At 48.7% G+C, this 16,019-nt stretch overlaps 1 long non-coding RNA gene and 1 other non-coding gene across 3 annotated transcripts; both read right to left on the minus strand.

Moving 5' to 3' along the window:
* Positions 1 to 1,619: 1,619 nt before the first annotated feature.
* On the minus strand, positions 1,620 to 1,738 carry LOC142862906 (5S ribosomal RNA). Its single transcript, XR_012913847.1, has one exon. It is a non-coding gene; the product is annotated as a 5S ribosomal RNA (ribosomal RNA).
* Positions 1,739 to 7,841: 6,103 nt separating this feature from the next.
* Positions 7,842 to 15,990, minus strand: LOC105881802 (uncharacterized). Of its 2 annotated transcripts, none has more exons than XR_012913650.1 (4): positions 15,745 to 15,990; positions 13,843 to 13,998; positions 8,246 to 8,292; positions 7,842 to 8,138 (listed from the first exon to the last, which is right to left on the minus strand). It is a non-coding gene; the product is annotated as an uncharacterized LOC105881802 (long non-coding RNA). The 2 variants fall into 2 exon arrangements; XR_012913649.1 differs by lacking the exon at positions 15,745 to 15,990 and adding an exon at positions 15,379 to 15,678.
* Between the last annotated feature and the right edge of the window lie 29 nt (positions 15,991 to 16,019).

Genomic DNA, 16,019 nt, shown 5'->3' on the forward strand with positions numbered 1-16,019 from the left:
GACCACGGCCGCTCCACCCCTGCCCCACGTGGGGTGGAGGCGGGACCTTGTGCTGCCAATTGTGAGCTCCCTCTTCTCCAAGACACATGCATGCCTGTTCGTTGTCACTTGTTCTAGAAACCCTGAAATCCCCCCCGCCCACCCCCCAGATTTTCCACCTAACCCTTTGCACTCGGATGTCGAGTGTGACTCGACACGGTTAGCATGGGGGCAGCTCGTACGTCGGGCCACATAGTTCTCAAACCCAAGGTCATGACCAACTATACAAAGCGTATGGGGGGTGTTGAGATAGCTGATCACTGCAATGTTTTATGAGGAAGACTCTGAAATGGTGGTGTACGTTGTTTTTCTGGGGGCTTGAGGCCAGTGTTGTAAATTCATATATCGTACAAAGAACGCCAAAAAAAGAAAAAATGAAAAACCGATAACGCGTGTGAAATGTATTAGGAAACTAGTACATGATCTTGTAGGAGAATTCAGAGATGGTCCGCTAACTCCCAGCGGTGGATTATTATCCACTAAGTTAGAGCAACGTGTAGATGGAAAGCTCCATACAATCTCACCTCACCCTAACAAAAAAACACACAAAGCTTGTGACATTTGTTCTAACAGAAAAATCAAAGGAGGAAGAAGAGAGACGATCTATATTTGCAAAACATGTGCATGTAAACCAGGTCTTCGTGTGGGTGAATGCTTCAACAAACATCCCATCATGAAAAATTTATAGAGATTAAAATGACTCTTTGAATGTATCAATAATTTGAAATATTAAAAAAAATCCCAAATAAATAAGTTCGTATGAAAAGAAACTCCAGTTTTTTACTCTACTGCCGTGCTTTGTAAAAAACTGGGGTGTTTAAAAAAATTAAATCCCGAGTAGAATAAAGGAATCGAGAAGAAGGCAAGCGGGTGCAAAGGGCTAAAGGTGTGGGTGACAACCAAACTGGGGGGCGCGGATGGTGAAATCCCCATGAAATCTACAAGACTTTGAGGGAGCTTGGGGATCTCTCCTCCCATGTAGGAAGCCCCAGAGGGGGGAAACGCGATTGAACTCGGGGCCTCTCAATCTTTCAAGGGTACACGAATCAGCTGGGGATCTCCTTAAAGATCAGGTTCTGATCCAGTCGCTCCAGGGTCAGGGCTTGGAGACTTTGCATTTCTAACCTGCGCCCAGGACATGGTGACACTGCAGCATCCTGCAACAGATTCGGGTCTGCACCATCCTCCAAGAAGGCTCCATCCAGGTCTCTACTCCGTTGTCACCTCCTCAGAGAGCCCTTCCCCTGGCAACCACCTCTGGAACCCCGGATGTTGTTACCAGAAGGAGAGCAGGAATCCTGTCTGTTGGGTTCTTTGCAGAATCCCTAGCCCGCACTTCCTCCAGCATGTCGGTTCCCACAGAGCAGACCTTTGGTCTGAGACCTGACAGTCCAGATGGCACGCATGCTGCCGCGTGGCGGGGGTGTCGCGGCTTGGGACAAGAGGAGGCCCCACGGTGCGGGCTGGGGCGCCAGGCACCGCGGCGGGCGCTGAGGGTGGGGGTGACCCCCACCCCGGGCCGCCGCCTCGCTTCCAGAAAGGGGACAGAACAAGAGGCAAGAAAAAAAAAAAAAAGCAGCAGCCTGTGGCACCCGGTATTCCCAGGCGGTCTCCCATCCAAGTACTAACCAGGCCCGACCCTGCTTAGCTTCCGAGACCAGACGAGATCGGGCGCGTTCAGGGTGGTGTGGCCCTAGACGGCGGCGGAGGGCGCCCCTGCCCCGCTCGAGAAGCCGAGCCTCTCTGCGCTTCCCCGCCTCCTCCTCCCGCCCCAGGCCCCGCGCCAGGCCGGGCCTGTTGAGTTCGCCGGCCGGGTCCGGCGGGCTCCGAGGGACGGGGGTGACGGGCGGGGCGGGGCGGGGGGCTGTCTCTCTATACACACACACACACACACACTCACTCACACTCACCAAGATGAACCACCCCAGCTGGACCCGCCAAGGTGGAGAACTTCCAGCCCTCCTCCTCTCCTCGCCTGGCCTCCTTCACCTACCCGCTGCCCACCCCTAGAGCGTCACCGCTGCTGCCGGCACCGCCTCCACCGCCGCCGCTGACTGCACACGTGCCGGCCACTCGCCCTTTGACCCCAGCCAGGGGCCGCCCTCCCCCAAAACCCCTTTCAGCTGTGCCCCCTGCCCTGTGGGTGGGCTGCCGCCTATTCCCTCAGGCCAGGGCTCTGGCACAGTGCAAGGGGGAGGGGAGCCAGTTTATGGGACGTCTCTCTCTGGGGATGTGTCCCATGGGTGGGGTGGGGTGGGGTGGCATGGTTTGTGGGGCGCTGAAGAAATCAGTCCCCTCCATCTCCTACCTCTGGAAAACGCCCAAGCCCTTGGAGAACTGCCGGCACCGCTACCCTGGGGGCCGGGACACTGCTCTGTGTCCACCTGTGGCCAAGTCCAAGGGGCCCGGGCCTGGCCGGGGCTGCATTGGACCCCGACCACCCTGGCGTGTGGACTCGCTAAAAATCGGCGATTAGATATTGGATTCGAGCTTCCTTGAGGTCATTTCACTAATGAGTGCACCGGAAAGAGTTTCCTAATCCATCTGTGAGGGTGGCAACTGAAAGAGAATTTTAAAGCTGACAGAATAGGCGAGGGAAGGCATAGGAGATTTCCACACCCAGCAAGGAAGACTTTCCCGAAATGGAAGAAAGAAACGAGCAAACAGAAACACCGGTAGCCCGCCCGGAAAAGAGTCTGCCCCTGAGAGAAAGCACCCTGACCAGGTTCACCCGTGGGTGGGTGGCGAGCCAGTGGCATTCAGAAGAGCGAGGCCCGCAGTCTGTGCGGAAGACACCTGCACTCGGATGTGTGTGGCGGCACAATTCACAAGCAGCTCTAGATGTTAAACCAAGGAGAAGCCAGGGAGTTCCCAACGCCCCAGGTGTCCTCAGCCCACGACTGGCTGCTGTGGGAATGCGAAGCCCGGCTCCTTGTCTCAGAGCGGGGTTCCCAGGAGGATCAGGCTGAAGCTGGGACTTGGCCTCAAAGTGTCCCCTCGCATGGCCACCCCCTTCCCCTTCCTGCTCCTCTACTTCTGGTGCCCCTCCATCCAGGGGCCAGACCTTAAAGAGTCACCGCAAGAGAATCCTGGTCCCAAAGGAGCCTTCTGGGGGACCCGTGCTGAGAGAGGTTGTGGGCATGGCCCGCTGGGGCTCTGCCCGACCCAGGGCTGAGAGATGCCACCTCCCAGCTCTGGGTCCCTGCAGGAAGTGTTGGCAAGCACAGGGCCAGTCCTCCAAATGCCCAGGTGCAGGGAGCCCAGGCCAAGCAGCCTGTGGAAGAAGCCACATGCCGTGCCACCCCGGGAACAGGACTGCAGGCCCGGCCCTTCACACCTCCTCCTCCTCCTCCTCCTCCTCTTCCTCCTGCTCCTCCACCCCCCGGCCTCCCACCCCCCGACATGTCGCAGGGCTCAGGGACACCTCAGACTCTTGCTACCCAAAGTGCAAAGAGCATCAGTTTCTCCTCCAAACCCCCCGCCCAGCAGACCACGTTGTCCAGCCAGACCCGGGCCTCCCTGGGGTGCCCAGCACAAAAGTGCAGACACCCACCGGACCCACAATCTCAGTTTCGGATGTTTTTGCCACTCTAAGGACCCGCAGGCCAGCTGGGCCTTCGGGCAGGTCAGAGAGCCCCGGAATCCGACGTGGAGAGCTGCGTGTATGTCCCCATCAGGAGGCGGTCCCCACCTCCACGGCTCTCCCCTTGCGGGGAGCGGCAGCCCCAGGGCCTCAGGGAAGACACCAGGCTGGGCCCCTGCGGCATAGCGGGGGCACATCCCCTGCAGGCGACTTAGGGAGGGCTGCTGGAGACTGCTGAGGCCACCCTGCTGCTGGGTTTCTGGAGGGCTTCCTGGAAGCAGTGTCCACACCATGCCCTTGGAAGGCCCAGGCTACGGAGCAGCCGGTCAGGCAGGGGCCGAGGACGGTGAGAGGCCGGGCGGGAAGGAGCATGTCAGGCAGGGGCAGAGGATGGTAACAGGCCGGGCGGAAGGAGCCGGTCAGGCAGGGGCCGAGGACAAGGACAGTGACGGGCCGGGTGGGGAGGAGCCAGTCAGGCAGGGGCCGATGTGATGGCCCGGCCGGGGAGGAGGGTGTCAGGCAGGGGCAGAGGATGGTGACAGGCCGGGCGGGAAGGATCCGGTCAGGCCGGGGCCCAGGACAGTGACGGGCCTGGCCGGGGAGGAGTGCGTCAGGCAGGGGCAGAGGAGACGGGCTGGGTAAGGGTTAGGGTTACAGTTAGGGCACAATTCACAATCGCAAAGATGTGGAAGCGACCCGAGTGCCCATCCATCCAGGAGTGCATTGATAAAGTGTGGCGCGTGGACACCACGGAGTGCCATTCGGCTGTGAGGAGCAGCGGTGAGTGGGCACCTCTTGTGTTCTCCTGGCCAGAGCTGGAACCCGTTCCAGTAGGCCAGGTGTCCCAAGAACGGACACACGAGCACCACGTGCGCGCGCTCACCGGCAAATTGGTAGGAACGGATGGACACCTAAGTGGACAGAGAGGAATCACCTTCATCCGGTGGGTGTCGGGGGGCGGGCGTGGGGAGGGGATGGGCGTACACATCCATTAGGAATGGGGTGGGTGCGCACCGACTGGGGGATGGGCGCACTTGAAGCTCTGACCTGACCCGAGCGGGGGGGGGGGGGGGGGGGGCGGGGAAAGGGCGATGCACCTGTCGACGGAAAAAATCCAAGCCCTGAAATATTTGAAAGAAGTTCATTTTGAGCCAAATTTGAGGACCATGCCCTGAAGCCACTCTCAAGTAGCCTTGAGCAAGTGGGCTCGCTATAGCTGGGTTATAGTTTAGTTTTATATATTTTTAGAGGGACAAAGGTTATAGGCAAGGTCACAAATCAATACATGAGAGGCATACATTGGTTTGGCCCGAAAAGGTGGGACATCTCGAAGCGGGGGCTTACAGGTTATAGGTGGGTTTAAAGATTCTTTGGCTGGCAATTGGCTGAGAGGGTTAGACTTTATCTAGAAGACCAGAAAGGATATGCTTACTTTAAGATAAGGTTGTGGGCACTCTGGGAGATCCAGACAGGAGGGCATTTTAAATTTACAATAGGCGCCTGCTAGGATGTTTTAAGATGCTTTAAATTAAAGAATACGCACCTGCTAGGATGCTCAGTTAAGATATTTTAGATTTATGATAGGCATCTGCCAGGATGCTTGAGTTAAGACAGGGGCTTCTTATCTTTTAGGTGATGTTAATGCTATACCAGAATCAGGTCAGGAAGTAAACCACTGCTTCGTTTGGTTAACAAAAGCCGCTTTGTGGGAATTTACCATTTGTCAGCCTAACCCTGCTGGCCTCCTTACCATTTGCCAGCCTAACCCAGCTGGCCTCCTTAGGAAGGAGTTTTTAGCAAAAAATTAGAGTTTAGTCCTCAGTTCCCCCTGTTGGCCAAAGATCATTCCATGGAATGCATGTGTAGGCCAACAACCAGCATGAGGTCCCACGGCGCTAGGAAGGCTCATTTTTAGGGTTGTCTATCTGGTCCCAGGGTGCTGTAGAATAGGCGGTGTTATATCTTAGGGGAGGGACTTGACTCTACTTGATTTAGTAGCCAATTGTTAAAAGGGGCCAGATAGAGTCAGGCCTGGGTCTTAGTCTAAAAACACATCTTGGACCAGATCTATTTTGCAAGCTATCATGATCTGGGCCTTTGATTGATTTTTTTTTCCTTTTTCTGTATCTGGTATAGCATTTACAAGAAACATATAATAATAATATGGCAATGAGTGTCATAAAAGTACTAAACAGAAGGTGCCCAGGAAAGTCATAGGTAGAATGAGAAGGTAGCAAGCAGCCTAACCAGCCAAAAAATCCTCTGCATGCATCATCATATTTTTTAATCAGACTTATAATATGTTTATCTTTTTTATCAACAGTCAATTGAACTTTATGGTAAATTTTATTTGAGGATTGTAAAACTGATACCAATTTGGAGTCTAATAAGTTTAATTTTTCCTCTGGCCAATTAGTCTCCATAGGTATAACATCCTGAGGAGGGTATAAATTGAATTTGAGAAACATTTGATCTTTAATATTTAAATTATTATAGGACTTGTTTACAGTTAGCAAATTTATTTTTCTCACCACCTTTGTGTTACACCATATACTAGTATTTAGGAGGGAAAAGGAGGCTTTGTTACAAAAGAAATCATATAATTCTATAATGTCATTTTGTTTTTTCTCCCAGCAAAAATGGCCCTTTTTCATATACCAGATGTTATGTTCTATGGGGGTGGATACTAGGGGCCAAATCTGGGAGAAATCAGGGTTTTAAGTGTTTTGAGGGCATAGCCATTTTCCTTTTTTATTTTTACAATCTGAGAGGGAAATGGGATGCCAGGTGTTTTTATCAGCTAAAATAGCCCATCGACTTTTTATGGGAAGTATTTTGGTATTATTGACAATGGTTTTAATGCCAGCTAGTTGAACTACAGGATATTGTTGAGCCTCATTTAACTTTGGTGCCAGAATTTTTAAAATATAATGTTTAAGATTACATCTACCATCTAAAAATTTTTATAGATTTGGGGAACCATATATTTTCCATAGGTGCATAGATTGAGCCTTAGCACTGAGTATTGTAGGCCATTGTTTTATAGCCCCTTTAGATTCTATTTGTAATAACATGGACATGAGTCCTTGTTGGGTCAGAGCACATGCTCGCTCCCACCTCTGGGTTTGGGCGTATGTCTTTAGGGTTTGTCTGGTCTCTTCTATCTACTTTATTAGACCTGCATTATCTTTTAGGGCAGCTTTCCATCCCTTTTCTTTTTTTTGGAACAGCATTTTTTTTGGAACAGCATTTTTTTTTATGTGTTCTATTTTTGAGAGGGAATCTTTTTTTAGGGAATGTCTCTCCTCATTAGCTGCGAATTTAGCTTGCCCCAATATACCTAACCCAGCTCCAATTTTTTCCGTGAGATCGCGTTTTAGTCTTTTGGATGGCCAATTTTGGTGTATCCACCAGGAATGCTGTTGCCATTGTATACTAATGCCCTCAGTGCAATTCGGATAAATGGAGTTAACCCAGAACCGCTGGGTATCCCAGACAATTGTCAGACGGGTGGAGGTTACTCCTAAGTATGCCTTTGTCTGAGTGTGCCATGAGGCTTCCCAGAGGCGCCCTTGTCTTAGGGTGGAATTTGTACTGTCAGGGACTTCTGTCCACCAACTGACTCCCATAAATAGTTTTTTATGGGCAGTGTCAGTGTGGTTGGTGCTGGACAAGGGCATCCAGCCACAAGCACAGGGCTGGTGGTTGTCTGGGCAGCTTATGCTGCGACAGTTTACACAGGAAGCTGCTAGGTTTCTCCCATCATACCCAGGCAGTTGTCTGAGTTTGTCATCACCCATGTCTATTGTGACACAGTATTTTATCTGATTAGATCTCCTCAATAATCGTCCTGAGGCATTATTCGGTAAATATTCCTGCAGGGCATTATACTTGGTTAAGGCTTTATAATAGAGGTAACCTGCAAAGGGGGCCCCTCTAGGGAGATTTACAGTGGAACTGTTCCATTCAGTGGCCTTCATTTCATCCTGATCTATGTCATACCAAATGATATGATTTTTACCGGCAGGGAAGGTAGTGAGATTTGCAGGAAGCCAGGAAAAATCTTTAGGTTTAAAGAGAACAGGAGTGTGGGGTAGGCAGATAGGGGAAATTATGGGAAGGAGGATAATCAGGTGAAATATTTTTTTAATCTTAACAAGGAAATTCATAACCATATCCATTTAGAAAGTTATACCAAGGGAGATTTTAAAAATCCCAAACAACCTCTTGGGGGTCTTGGTTAAGGCATTTAGGGTTTGCAGCAATATACTCTATAGCAAGTAAAGTAAGAATGAGAGTTATTTTAGGGTTCATGAGGACTGGCCTGGTCCAATGTCTTGGGAAGACTGTCCGCTTCGGTTGTTGCTTTGGACGTCGCTTTGGAGGCCGATTGAGACTCAGATGTTTTCTGAAGTCGTAGGCGGGTGTCAGAGATTAATTTAGAAGTCCAGGTGTGGTCGGGAGCGTGGTCAGGCACTCGTTTTAGATGTGAGACATGAATCCAAGAGGCGACCCCCTTTAATTTTGCAGCACAAGAGTTAGTTAAGAGTACCTGGTAAGGTCTTTTTTAGCGAGGTTGTAAGGAGTCTTTGAGTTGGTGCCTTTTCCAATAAACAAAGTCACCTGGCTGTAATCCATGATCCTTGGGGTCTTTGGCTCCCGTAAGCTCACTGTGGAAAGACTCTGTTATCATCTTTGCATTATTTGTTAGAGCTTTAAGTAGTCCCTGACAATAATGTAGTATTTCTCCTTTAAGTAAGGCTGGCTCATATAAGCCCTCGTCCAGCCTCATAGGTCTCCCTGTTATTATTTCATAAGGTGATAGACAGTGCTTCCCAAAGGGAGAGGATCTAAGGTTAAGCAAAACCAGTGGGAGGGCTTTTGGCCAGGGGAGGTTAAAGGCCTCAGTTAATTTAGCTAATTGAGTTTTTATTGTGCCATTTGTTTGTTTTACCAACCCAGACGACTGAGGATGATGGGCACAATGGAAATGTTGTATTATGGGCCAAATTTTGCAGATGGATTGGATAATTTGTCCAGTAAAGTGAGTTCCACGATCACTGTGTAACTCAGAAGGGATTTCCCAAACTGGAATGATTTTTTCCAGCAGTATTTTGCCTACTGTTAAGGCAGTAGCCCTCCGACAAGGAAATGCTTCTACCCAATGGGAGAACATGCAAACCAGGACCAATACATATTTGTAATTCTGGGATGGTGGCATCTGGATAAAATCCAGTTGCCAAACTTTAAATGGTCCTGCAGGCAAAGGAAAGTGGCCTTGGGAGCCATGCAAAGGCTTGCCAGGGTTATGTTCTGGACATATAGTATAACGAAAATATACCTTTTGGGCTATTGTGGGGGATGGTTTTTAGAAATATTGTTTTTTTCATAATATCATTTTTTCAGGGGCCCAGTGAGTCATTTTATGAATGAATTGAAGGAGAGGAAATTGTGCACCTAAAGGAACTATAGGTTTTTTGTTGGGACCCAGCCACAACTCCCTATTTGGGTCAAATACACCTCCCTTTTGCTGCCAGATTTGTTTTTTTTTTAGGGGTTGATGCCTGTTGGTACTGTAAAAGAATGTTAGTGAGAGTGTCGGTGGGTCAGAAAGGGCATTCTCGTACAGGACAGGTCATCTTTTCTAGGGCAGCATTCTTTGCTGCAGCATCAGCTAGATTGTTTCCCTTAGCTTTTTTAGTGTTATCTTTGGAATGCCCAGGAATTTTTATGATTGCCAGTTGTTTAGGCATTTGAATTGCTTTTAATAGCTCTGAGACTTGGTGCCCATTTCTTATAGGTTGTCCAGAGGAGGTAAGAAATCCTCTCTGTTTCCATAGCATGCCAAAATCATGGGCTATTTTAAAGGCATAGCGGCTATCAGTGTATATATTAGCTACCTTCCCTTCAGCCAAAATATAAGCTCTAGTTAATTCTATTAATTTAGCCATTTGGGCCGATTTTACTCCTTTGAGTTGGGCGCTTTTTATTATGTCTACCATGGAAGTGACAGCATATCCCGCCTGATAATGTCCCTGATGGTCCTTTAAATAAGAACCATCTGTAAACCAAATTAACTCAGCATTCTCGATAGGAGTTTCCTGCAAATCTGCTCTAGGAGAGAGTAAGATATCAGTTAGTAGACTGCAGTCATGTTTTTCCTCTTGCTCACCTGGAAGAGGGAGAAGAGTTGCAGGGTTAAGAATATTGCAGCGCTTCAAAGTGATGTTAGGGGCAGAAAGCAAAAGCACTTCATAGGAGGCAAGGCGACTTACAGAACAGTGTTGAGTGTGGTGAGAGTTTAGGAGAGAGTCCACAGAATGAGGGGCATAAATTATTAGTGGGGACCCCAGGACAAATTTCTCAATTTTTTTTATATAAAATGGCTGCAGCTGATATGGCTCTCATATAAGGGGGGTGTCCATTTGCTACTGGGTCTAACTGTTGGCTGAAATAACCAACTGGCCTGTGACTGTTGCCATGCTTTTGAGTTAATACTCCAAGTGCATTTCCATCTACTTCATGTATAAAAAGGAAAAAAGGAAGGCTATAGTTTGGGTGTCCTAAAGCAGGTGCCTGGGTAAGAGCCTGTTTTAAATCCTCTATATATTGCTTTTCACTTCCCCCCAGCATATTGGGTCTGGTTGGTGATGCTTTAGTTTTTTGTATAAGGGCTGGGCCATTAATGAGTAGTTTGGAATCCAACTTCTGCAGTAGCCTGTTAGCCCTAAGAACCCTCTTAATTGTTTTTTTGTTTTGGGCAAAGGAAAGGCCATGATGGTAGAGATTCTTTCTGGGTTTATAAGAAGTCCCTTTGGGGAAATTGTGTGCCCTAAGTATTTAACTTGGGGGAGCCTAAATTGTAATTTATCTCTGGACACTTTGTGTCCCTTCAAGGCAAGCTGTTGCAGCAGGTATATAGTGTCTTCTCTGCATTCACTCAGGGAGGGTGAACACAACAGCAAATCATCCACATACTGAATCAGAGTAGATTCATTTTGGAATACAATATCATCTAAATCTGCCTTTAATATTTGAGAAAAATATGTAGGACTTTCAGAGTAACCCTGGGGCAAGACTGTCCATGTACACTGGCGATTTTCCCAAGTGAAGGCAAAAAGATATTGACTGTCCTGATCTACAGGTGTGCTAAAGAAAGCACTGCACAAGTCAACGACAGAGAAGTGGCTGGCAGTGATAGGAATATTGGACAGTAAGGTGTGGGGGTTAGGGACGACAGGATGCCTCAGAACCACTGTTTTATTTATGGCTCTTAGGTCCTGAACAAACCGCCAGCCTTTCCCATTTGGTTTTCTGACTGGGAGGATTGGTGTGTTACAATCCTGGTGCACGGTATTATGAGTCCTTTATCTAAGTGGTCCTGAATGATTGGCTTGATTCCTAGTAAGGCTTCAGGCCTAAGGGGGTATTGTTTAATGTTTGGCAGGGGTTTAGACTCATCTATGGTGATCTCTATGGGAACTGCTGGCTTAATTTGTCCAATATCCGTGGAAGAGTTTGCCCATAGAGAATCTGGTATTTTGGATAAGAAAGGCTCTACGTCCCCCTGTTCAAAATCTCCATTAACCTCAGCAAGCACGATACTGCATGTAGGGTTTTGTAAGTCTTCTGTGTCTCCCAAATTGAGAATCATTTCTCCCTTCTGTGAAAATGAGATGTGGGCATTATGGGTCTCTAAGAAATCCCGTCCCAGCAGGTGTATAGGAGCACTATCTATTAAAAGGAAAACATGCTGTCCTATAAGCTCTCCCAATTGAAATTGGAGTGGATCAGATTTAAAGGCAACAATTGGGGAGTTTGAAACCCCTACCATTTGAATTTTTACTTTGAGGGAGAGGGTTTTTAATTAAGGTAGGGTTGAGGACTGACAGCGTGGCACCAGTGTCCACAAGGGCTCTGGTGTCTTTTTTATTTATGGATATTTCTATTTCCCCTAGAGTGTTTGTTAGAAGTAAGGGGAAAATCCTCTCTATTCCCTCGGAGCCTCCCTATTCTAGTTTTAAAGTTTTTTTGGTGCCTCCCTCTAAGGCCTTTTGCTCCTTTTGTGCAAGCACCCATTTAAGTTTTTTACAATCTTTTTTAAGGTGTCCCTTTTTTTTGCAGTAATAATAAATCACTTTCTCGGTGGCCAGCTGTGATCTCTGTAGGGGACGGAACCCCTCCGACCTTTTGACTTGGTTACTAAGTTGCTTTAGCAACTCATAATCTTGGAGGCCATTTTCTTTTGCTTCTTAACTATTGTTTATGACAACTGGTCGGCTAGGATGACCAGGCTGCTAGTGGGCAGAGAAGCCCAGGCCACATTATTTTTTTTTATCAGGGTCACTAATTTGTCGTCTAAGCCTTGTACAAATCCAGAATTTAGTAAAGTGTCACTTTTACCATGCTCAAAATTTTTAGGAGGTATCCCTGAATATTGTTTGAATGTTTTTTAAAACCTGTTATAAAAGTCAGGTATGGTTTTATTTGGGCGTATTTTACATTGTTGCACTTTTGCCCAATCTATAACTTTAGGGAAAATTTGTGGTAAGTTTTTATAGAGGCGGTCACAGAGCTCCCTGCATTTTTTTTTTATTTGCATCTATTTTATCAAAATCTTTTAAAGGTTGTTTTTAACCTGCTACCCTGAACCATTTTTTAGCTTTGTTTTTGGGGACTAGTAACTCAATTAGCTGATACAGGTCAGAGAAACCTGGATCATAGGTCTTAAGTGTTAATTGGAATTCTCTGGCAAACCTGAGGGGGTCTTGAGTTGGATCAGGGAACCCAGACACCAGAGCCTTTAACTCTGTCTTGGTCCAGGGTGTTAAGTGTTAATTGGAATTCTCTGGCAAACCTGAGGGGGTCTTGAGTTGGATCAGGGAACCCAGACACCAGAGCCTTTAACTCTGTCTTGGTCCAGGGTGTTAAGTGTTAATTGGAATTCTCTGGCAAACCTGAGGGGGTCTTGAGTTGGATCAGGGAACCCAGACACCAGAGCCTTTAACTCTGTCTTGGTCCAGGGTGTATATAATGTATTAGGGTCCCCTCTGCCAGTGGGTTTTATTTTAAAGGGAGCAACAACTATTTTATCTTCTTTTTTAGCTATTTTTGATCCTTTTACAGCTTGAGGCAAAGGAATAGGGGAAGGAAGGGGGAAAATGAAATCATCAGGATAAGGAAATTTAGAGAACAGAGGGTTAGGGGGAGCAGAAGGAGAGACAATTTTTGGAGCGTTCCTGATTTTAGAAGCGGCTTCTGCTAGTTTCTTTAATTCTGAGACAGCCTCAAGTATTTTTTTATTAACTTCCTGGAGGGAGGCAAGTTTATCATTCTCTCTTTTGGATGATTCCAAGTGCCAGCAATAGTATGATTTTTATTTATTTTTCTTAATTTGAGAACCTAGTTTTTTTAGTTTAGCGCGCAAGAAAACCAATTTGGGAATATTGAAAGTTCCCCATTTTGGAAACCTCAGACCTAGGTCATCTTTAGTAAGATCTTTCCATTTATATAAATACTTGCAAGTAGAGGAGCCATAATTATTAAACATAAAACCAGCTGGGGTGCCTGAAGGAGGTCGTTCTTTTTGCCTTTTCTCATTTTTACATAATTTGTTTCCCATTTTTTTTTTTTTTTAAGAAGGAACCGAACTGTGGTCTAGGGTTTGGTGTAGTGAATCAGAGTGTGCTGCTTGTGGGTGGGGCTCCTCAGTGTTTCACCACTGAGTCGGTCCCACCCTCTTATGTGTCCCAGTTACTCTCTTTGGGGGTCTAGTACCTCTGAGAGGGCTCAAAACGCCAAGTGATCAGCTCTTATGCGCGTTTTCTGGACGAGCCTTTTTTTAAATTAATTTGTTGGGGGTTCCCTGTGGGGCTACTCGCGCCTCGGGGAATCGCCCCAGGCAACTCCCAATCAGGGCTCTGGTCATCCAGGGCTACCTTAGGTCTGGGAGGAGTAAGCTGCCCCTTATCTTTGGAGCTGAGAAACTCAGTCTCTCATTTATCTACGAATAGGACAGTTGGGTTCCTTACGCAAATATGCAGACAAGCCAATCGAAATTGGTCTTTGAGAGGAAAAAGGCAGCAGAGAAAGCCCGTAAGAGTGCACTTTTACATCAAATTAGGATCCCAAACAACAATTTTTAGGAAGAGAACAGACAGATCAGAATAAACCGGGACCTTTGACCAAGAGTGGGAGGTCCGGATCTCAGGAGGACTTACCGGTTCCCGCCGGAGGAGTGGCTAGAAGTCAGAAGGGCTTCAATGGGCCTGTGCTGATACCTTAGCTCCGGATTCCGGCGACTCCTTCGGGGGTCCCGAGTCTTCTCTGAGATCCTGCCGACTACGCCAAAATTGTGGATGGAAAAAATCCAAGCCCTGAAATATTTGAAAGAAGTTTATTCTGAGCCAAATTTGAGGACCATGACCCGGAGCCACTCTCAAGTAGCCTTGAGCAAGTGGGCTCGCTGTAGCTGGGTTACAGTTTAGTTTTATATATTTTTAGAGAGACAAAGGTTATAGGCAACGTCACAAATCAATAAATGAGAGGCATACATTGGTTTGGCCCAAAAAGGTGGGACATCTCGAAGCGGGGGCTTACAGGTTATAGGTGGGTTTAAAGATTCTTTGGCTGGCAATTGGCTGAGAGGGTTAGACTTTATCTAGAAGACCAGAAAGGATATGCTTACTTTAAGATAAGGTTGTGGGCACTCTGGGAGGTCCAGACAGGAGGACATTTTAAATTTACAATAGGCACCTGCTAGGATGTTTTAAGATGCTTTAAATTAAAGAATACGCACCTGCTAGGATGCTCAGTTAAGACATTTTAGATTTATGATAGGCAACTGCCAGGATGCTGGAGTTAAGACAGGGGCTTCTTATCTTTTAGGTGATGTTAATGCTATACCAGAATCAGGTCAAAAAGTAAACCACTGCTTCGTTTGGTTAACAAAAGCCGCCTTGTGGGAATTTACCCTTTGTCAGCCTAACCCTGCTGGCCTCCTTACCATTTGCCAGCCTAACCCAGCTGGCCTCCTTAGGAAGGAGTTTTTAGCAAAAAATTAGAGTTTAGTCCTCACACCCACCTTAACATTGGTACCCCCACAGTTCGCTGGGGGAAAATGAGAAATAAATGAATCAGAAAACAGGGGGGAGGGGGGCACGGGCAGTACATGTCACCTCAATACTTGTACTCCCATAATCTGCTTGAAAAGAGAGAGAAAAGGAAATGCAACAATAGAGATAAGAGACACTTTTTAAGAAAATGAATCCGAAAAGAAATGTAAAATGGGGCCTGTCGAGCAGGTGTGGGTGTGACTCCGGATCCCCCAACATCCAGTGCCACCACCAAAGATTCCTACAGTGTAGCCCATAGAACCTCCAAAGCAACGGGACGCATTCTGGTCACATACTCGCTCAAAATGACATCCTGGGAATTCTTCTGCAACTCCCTCCCCTCTCAGACTCTCAAGGTTTCCTCCAGCATGTGGGTCCCACAGACCAGAGCTTTGGTCTGACACCTGACAGTCCAGATGGCATGCATGCTGCCGCGTGGCTGCGGTGTCGCGACTTGGGACAAGAGGAGGCCCCACGGTGCGGGCTGGGGCGGCAGGCACCGCGGCGGGCGCTGAGGGTGGGGGTGATCCCCACCCCGGGCCGCCGCCGCGCTCCCAGAAAGGGGACAGAACAAGAGGCAAAAAAAAAAAAAAAGCCCAGGGCACCCGGGATTCCCAGGCGGTCTCCCATCCAAGTACTAACCAGGCCCGACGCTGCTTAGCTTCGGAGACCAGACGAGATGGGGCCCGTTCAGGGCGGCGTGGCCAGAGACGGCGGAGGGCGCCCCTGCCTCGCTCAAGAAGCCGAGCCTCTCTGCGCTTCCCCCCGCCAGCACTGACCCACACTGGGCCGGGCATGTGGAGTTCCCCGGCCGGGTCTGGCGTGCTCCGCGGGACGGGCGTGGGGGGCGGGGCGGGGCGGTGGGGGGCTGTCCACACACACGCACAAACACACAATCACACACAGACACACACACACACACACACACACACACACACACACACACGATGCGCCTCCACGGCTGGACCCGCCAAGGTGGAGACCTTCCAGCCCCCCTCCTCTCCTCACCTCGCCTCCTTCACCTACCCGCCCCCACCCCCAGCGCGCCGCTTCTGCTGACTGCGCTCGCGCGGGGAGCTCGACCTTTGCCCCCAGCCAGGGGCCGCCCTCCTGCACAAGCCCTGTCAGCTGCGCCCCCGCCCTGTGCCTGAGCTGCCGCCTATTCCCCAGGGCCAGGGCTGGGGCACAGCGCATGGGGGAGGGGAGCGAGTGTAGGCGCGTCTCTCGGGATGTGTCCCATGGCTGGGGTGGGGCGGGGTGGTTTGGGGGGCGCTGAAGAAATC

Source organism: Microcebus murinus, chromosome 20 (genome assembly GCF_040939455.1).
Source record: "Microcebus murinus isolate Inina chromosome 20, M.murinus_Inina_mat1.0, whole genome shotgun sequence".
Classification (NCBI taxonomy): domain Eukaryota; kingdom Metazoa; phylum Chordata; class Mammalia; order Primates; family Cheirogaleidae; genus Microcebus; species Microcebus murinus.